Raw genomic sequence first — 7,502 nt, 5'->3', positions numbered from 1 at the left:
AGCTAAAATAGGAGTAATGTGGTCATATTTCTTTGTTCTGGTTAAAAGCCTGGCAGCTGAGTTCTGGACAGTCTGGAGTCGATCAATAGATTTTTGGGTTAAACAGGTGAAAAGGCGGTTGCAATAATCCTGGCATGATGAGATGAAGGCGTGTAAAATGGTCTCGGTGTCCTTAAAAGTTAACATAGATCGAATTTTTGCTATATTTCTAAGTTGATAAAAACATGATTGAACAAGCTTTGTGGTGTGCTGCTCGAACTTTAAATTACTATCAAACCAAACACCAAGGTTCTTTGCAACAGGCTTAATGTGATTTACTAGGGAACCAGCAGATGGCAGTATTTGATTTGCCATCTGCTGGGACCCAATGACCAGGATTTCTGTTTTGTCTGAGTTCAGTTGGAGGAAATTATTTGACATCCATTTTTTAACTTCACAAAGGCAGTTGTTAAGTGAACTCAGCATTCCAGGGTCTGTGGATCTGACGGGCAAGTACATTTGTGTGTCATCAGCATAAATATGAAAAGAAATACCATGTTTATGGAGAATATGTCCAAGGGGAAGCAGATACAAGGAAAACAAAATAGGTCCTAAGACCGACCCCTGAGGCACACCATATTTAACTGGACAGAACGAAGAGACATAGTTGTTTACAGACACGCAAAACTTCCTATTTGACAGGTAGGATGAAAACCATTCTAGGGCAGTACCAGAGATCCCCACCCAGTGCCTCAGTCTGTCTAACATGATGTTGTGATCAATGGTGTCAAAAGCAGCGCTAAGGTCCAGGAGTACCAGGACTGAGCACATGCCTTCATCAGCAGACATTAAAAGGTCATTGGTAACTTTAAGCAGGGCAGTCTCAGTGCTGTGGTACTTCCTCAAACCAGACTGAAACTTTTCAAATATTTTGTTATTTTCCAGTACAGTGAGCAGCTGTTTGGACACAATTCTTTCTAGAATCTTTGCAATAAAAGGCAGTTTTGAAATTGGTCTAAAATTATGTGGGAGGTAGGTATTACATCAAGTGGGCTGGAGGACACTCTCATTCGTGATACTGTTTTCAAAAGCTCAGACAAGTCGATGGGATAAAACTGGTTAAAACTCTCTTGTTGCTGGTGAGGAACCTCTGAGTAAGAGGCCTCGGGGGTAATAGAGGCTCTGATTGACACCACCTTATTGGTAAAATAAGATAAAAACAATTCACAGTCATCATTACTTCCAGCTGAGGCACAAGGAGGGGTTGGGTTTACCAGCTGATCCACAGTCTTAAACAGAAACCTGGGATTGTGTTTATGTGTAGTAATGAGTTCAGAAAAATAGTGTGTTCTCGCATCCTTAACCATGTTATCGTAGTTAATTAATAAATCCTTCAGACTGAGGTAATGGACTTGGAGACTGGATTTTTCCATCTGCGCTCTGCTTTCCTGCATTCCCTTTTTAGGCTGCGAATGCTGTCATTTATCCAGGGTTGTTACTAGCTTTAGACGTAGGCCTAACCTTTAGAGGAGCAGTAATATTTAGTGACGACAAGCAGATATGATTGAAGTGATCGACCAGATTGTTGGTGTTGGAATCAGACAGGTGTTGGCTTTGGCTCTGAAAGAATGCGCAAAACTTTGAAACACTTTGTTCATTAAAGATGCGAGAACACACGGAGCTTGGTGAGGCGGCATGAGTAACAGGCGAATCGCAGCTAAAAACAATACATCTGTGGTCAGATATGGTCATGTCCACTAATTCCACAGAGGAAATGCTGACACCCAGGGTAAAAACCAAGTCCAGTGTATGACCACGGTTATGTGTTTGCCCTTTGACATGTTGTTTGAAGTTAAAAGAAGTGGCCATATTTAAAAAGTCAGTTGCATTAACATTGTTGGGGTCATCAACATGAATATTAAAATCGCCACAAAGAACAATTCTGTCATAATTTAAAACCAGAGTAGATAAAAATTCAGGAAGTTCTGATAAAAATCCTCCAGGCGGTTTTGGGGGGCGATAAATTATAACAAATATGATAGGTTGCAGCCCTCCAACTTTAAGAGTGAGAACTTCAAAAGGAGTTAAATTCATCACAGCCTACTTGATGACATTTTAAAATATTTCCTATACACGCTCACTAACCCACCACCACGACCACTGACCCTCGGTTGACTAAAGCAATCATATTGAGGCGGACACAGTTCAGCTAGCTGGCTATAGTCATTCATTTGCAACCAGGATTCAGTTAAAAACATAAAATCTAGATTTGCAGACAAGATAAAATCATTTAAGATAAGTCTTACTTGAAAGTGATCTCACATTGAAGAGAGCCATTTTAAATGAGTTTGTTCTGGTTGCTGGAGTTGGTGCAGTTGTCCTAATCCTTATAAGATTACTATTATTTCTGTGTGGGATGTGCACATTTCGGTTTACTGGTCTATGCGTGATGATGACAGGAATAGAAGTCTTTGGAACAGCGCTGGGAGCAGACGGCTTTACATGCCAGCAGGTGGAGACAGTTGTTTGTGGCAGTGAGGCAGAGATCTGTTCAGTGAGCGGTGGTGTGTCCAGGTGAGCTGCATGAATGATTAGTCATTCACGTAAGTCATGTGTGGACCGCACCACATGCTGTATGTGCGCAGCTAACATTTCTGAGTCCCGTTTGTTTGGGTGAAGTCCGTCTGTCTTAAAAAGAGACATTCTTTGCCAGAAAACATTAAAATTATCCACATAACACACACGATGAGCCCTGCAGGCGGACTGGAGCCAGTCAAGGAGGCCAAGGAGTCTACTGAAGCGTTGTGTTTGGACAGATTTGTGCAGCTGTGTTAACAAGGGAGAGAGAGACGAGCGAGAGGATGTGCTGCGTGAATATGCGCTGCCTGCAGCTCAAATACGATTTTAAATAGGCCTAGTAAAAAAAAATCAAAGATCAATCTGTAGCGGTCAGCCTTGATATTGTGGCAGGCCGCTACAAATAAACTTATCTGCTCATGTTCAAAACTTTCTGCACATTCAGAATCTCTCCCACATATCTGAGTTCTCTGACATGTAAAGAAAAAGAGTCGCAGTGGGAGACTAACATCTTTAGCCTGTTTAAAGAGAATTCAGAATATTTTACTACATGCCCTGTACTGCATTATGTTACTGATTCGCTGGAAGTTTCCCCTCGCCGTCTAACAGACAAACCCGAATGAGACGAGGAGGCGCTCACGCCGGGGGAAACGAAACTAACCGACACCTGTGATCAGACAGAAAGCTCACGAATAATTCCACACGTTAACTTCAGCGCCTCTGATAAAGCGCCGCTTACAATCCCCAACAGAGCAAGACAGGGCTTCAGTTTTTAACGTTACATTTTTATAGCCTGCTGAAACTACAGTATATGTCCGCTTTGGCACAAACTGTCTGCGACTCAGCGCGAGGCGGGTCCACGTCACTCGCTGGTGTTGCAGCCAAGTTTCTTTCAGGGTGAGTCCGACAGCAGAATATCCCTCTTAGAAATGTGGAACCACTGAGATAACGAGACGTTCACGGTGTATTCCTCAGAAATTAACACTTTTCCACCAAGAAAGAGAGAGTCAATTTTCCAGAGTTTACACAGTTAACGCCATGTGGGTGAAATTTCAGAGATGATACTCTGACTTCCCGTTCCCGTGAAGGCAGCACGAAGCTGCACCACAAGTAGCTGAAGGAGAAAATATACACGTCTCCTCCAGTCGCAGTGGACTAAACTAACAGGTTTTAATGTTGCAGACCAGTTTTTTGCAGTACTTTAAAGTTTAAACTCATATTGTTGTGAATCTTTGGTGTAAACTCACCTGAGAATTTCCAACCAACAAACGCCCCCCACAATATTGCTTCCAGTGCCCCCTATCCTCCTCGGAACGCCCCCTGGGGGGCGGTACTGCCCCCATTGAGAAACACTACATTAGATCCTGGAATGGAGTAACGTTTCTGCCCTGGCTCTAGATGTCTGATCCCTTTATCTCACCAAAACAGGGAATTTAGCGTTTCTTATTTTGGAGGATGTCAGGATTGATCTGGATTAGACTAAGTCTGCATGGAAGAGGTGAAGACCTGGATATTTGGAGAAATTCCAACCAGGCTGTCAGGGAAGTGCTTATGTTAATGATTTTAAAACTAGTATGATGTTTGATACCAGAGCTGTTAATAGCAGAGTGGATCCTGTTAAAGATCATATTTGGGTAAAGAACAAATATCTAACCAGGAGTTTAATGTTTCTAAAAGCCTCTGCAGATAAATGCGTTAAGTACGTCCTTTGATATCGACTGTATGAATGAAGAAATGAAATAGTGTTTCAGACAGCTGCTTCAGCTCCGCAGGAAGGGGAGAAGTTAGAGAGAAACTAGAGAGTTTGTTACTAGAGAGTCCTCCTGAGGAGGTTTACTTCAAAGCATCAGTTACTGATCTAGAGTTAATTTAATCTCTCATCACAGGCTCAGACAGCAACCTACTCAGAGTTTTCACTAAACCCGTTTTCTGAAACAGGGCCAAGCGATTCTTCAGGAAAACACTTGGTAGATTAACGGCCTCGTAGCTACATAGTGTCTGTGATGACAGCAGGCCAGTAGAGGTTCATAACCACAATAACATACATGCTGCTCAAAATATAAAGTTACTGTTGTCTGTTGGCATTAGGAGGAGGCAGGAGGAAACAGCTAGCTTGGCTCTGAGATGTTCAACACGAAGCAACATGAGTGCGTTGGTGGCGCTGAAGGTGACCACTCTGAGTAAATGTTTTCCCACACTGTTCACACCAGTACGGTCTCTCTCCACTGTGAACGTCTGTGAATTTTTAATTTATCTGATCCAGTGAAAGATTTCCCACACAGTTCACAGCCATACGGTTTCTCTCCAGTGTGAATACGTTGATGCATGCTTAGGGAACCTGCTCTACTGAAAGTTTTCCCACACTGGTCACAGCTGTACGGTTTCTCTCCAGTGTGAATTCTCTGATGAATCTTTAAAGATCCAGATGTTGTGAAGGATTTGTCACAGTGCTGACGTTTGCGTCTCTCCTCTCCGTTTCTATAACAGACAGACAGAGAAAAAGACAGTGAGTGAGATGTCATGGTGGAGCCAGCTATCTAGAAACATTAATGTAGAATCTAGAATATGTCTGTGGAACATAGGGCTGGGCGATAAAACAATCTCATAATCGTATCGTAAGAAGATTTATGTAGACTACGACGATAAACGGATATATTTTACTCGATATGGATATATCTAACAGCTTATTACACGGCGGAAATACCTAGTCAAAACCCCATATTGACGGTGTCTGTCACCCGACCATCGAAATTATTTAAATCAAAGGTAAACAGAAGAGGAGCTGTACATAAAAACCTCATAAAAATTAAAACCACAAGAGCAATAGTGCAAACTAATAGGAGAGTTAAATGTGGACTCTTAAACATCAGATCTCTCTCTTCTAAAGGTGTACTAGTAAATGAACTAATATCAGATTATGATATTGATTTATTTGGTCTTACTGAAACCTGGCTGGGTGATGGAGAATATGTTAGCCTAAATGAATCCACCCCTCCCAGTCATATTAATACTCACATTCCTCGAGGCACAGGCAGAGGAGGTGGAGTTGCAGCTATCTTTGACTCTACCCTACTAATCAGCTCTAAACCTAAACTAAACTATAACTCATTTGAAAGCCTTGTTCTTGGTCTTTTGCACCCTAGTTGGAAATCACTGCAACCAATTCTCTTCGTTATAGTGTACCGAGCACCTGGTCCGAGTTTTTGTCAACTTTAGTCCTTCAGGAATTGAGGGACTTTTGCCAAGAAAAAAATGTGAGTTTGGGGGAAATTAAGGAAGAAATGTCCAAGATGAGCGCGAGAATGGACAAGGCTGAAGGACTGATTGAGAAGGCAGAGGAGAGGATTCAGAACACGGAGGACGCCATGACGGAAATAATAAAGTTACAAATAAGGTTAGAGAACAAATTCATGGAGCTGTACGAGAAGGGAAAACATCCACATCTACGGTGTACCCGAGACAGCAGAGTGGGACTCTCCAACAATGAGTGATTTTGTGGAGAAGCTGCTGCGTGACGGTTTGGAGCTGTCCCAAGATGAGCTTGACATGTGCATCGAACGGGCGCATCGCTCTCTAGGCCCACCACCACCAGACGATGCACCTAAGACCAAAGAACTTGTGCTCCGTAAGGCATGGCAGAAAAAAGGATTTACCTGGAATGGCAAACAAGTAAGTTTAGACCATGATTACCCTCCTCTCATCCTAAAGAAACAAAGAGAATACGCAGAGGTGCGCAAAATTCTGCAGATCCCCTTTCAGACTCTTTCCAGCTAGGCTGAAGCTGAAATACACTGAAGAAACTAAAATTTGACTACTGTAGATATGTCCAGTAGAGGCTATGCGGTGAAGGTCATCGCATAACCAGATGTGAACAACTGAAGCAGCTGATCTGGAGCAGAGTTGGCAGAGGAGCGGGGTGCAGCGCAGCGAACAAGAGGCGGGACCCCGGTTACAAAGAAAAACTCAGAGCCTTCAGGAGGACCTCACCTACGCCTTCGGAAAATTGAGGTTTACCCACTTTGTTGTTTCTTTTTTTTTTTACTACTTAAAAAACTGTTATTCAGTTTAATGGTGTGTAATAAGCAGATAAGCAAGGTTTTTGGAGGGTGTTCTTCTCAGTGAGGCTTTAGCCATTAAGGGCCTCCTCCACTGAGTGATGAAGAAGTTGCCTTTAAAGGCGAAGCAGGGTCCACCCCAGGGACCCCTACCTTGGAAGTTAGAACTACCTCTTTTTTGATGTTATTTGTTCACGTGTTCCATGTTCAGTGTTTACAAGGGTGTGCGGGGAGCCTATTAAAATGTGTGTATTTGTTCTATACTACAGATGAGTAGCAGATCAGTGAAAATGGTATCAATCAATATTAATAGCTTACACAATCCTGTAAAAAGGTGGAAAGCACAATCTAACCTTAAAAGAGATAAAGCTCAGGTTGTTTTTATGCAGGAAACACATCTGTCTGATAGCGAACATGAAAAATTGAACAAGCTTTGTTTTAAACATGTCTTTTATTCTTCTCACAGTTCGGGGAGGCGAAGAGGTGTGGCGATCTTAGTGTACGCCGCTCTAAATTATGAACATATATCAGAATATAAAGATAAGGAGGGTAGATATATAACGGTAACTGGTAAGATTGATGGTATTACTCTGAGTCTCTTAAATGTGTATATCCCCACAGGAAGCAATTGGTCCTTGTATAAACAGATCCTAGAATTAACAACAACAAGGAATTATGTGGTGGTGATCTTAACCTCACATTAAATGCTAAATTAGATTCTTCGAACAGGAAAGGTGATGCGAGAAATATTGGAAAAAGAATGGTACACCTGATGGACGAATTAGGATTAGTTGATGTGTGGAGGGACTGCCATTCAACTGATAGGGAATATACCCACTATTCACGCGCACACAATGTCTAGGTTAGACTATATCTTCATGTTTAGAAATG

Source organism: Micropterus salmoides, unplaced genomic scaffold (assembly GCF_014851395.1).
Source record: "Micropterus salmoides isolate LMB-PRFRI ecotype aquatic unplaced genomic scaffold, ASM1485139v1 Ms_hic_scaffold_2, whole genome shotgun sequence".
Lineage (NCBI taxonomy): Eukaryota > Metazoa > Chordata > Actinopteri > Centrarchiformes > Centrarchidae > Micropterus > Micropterus salmoides.
Note: the sequence above shows the minus strand (reverse complement) of the source record.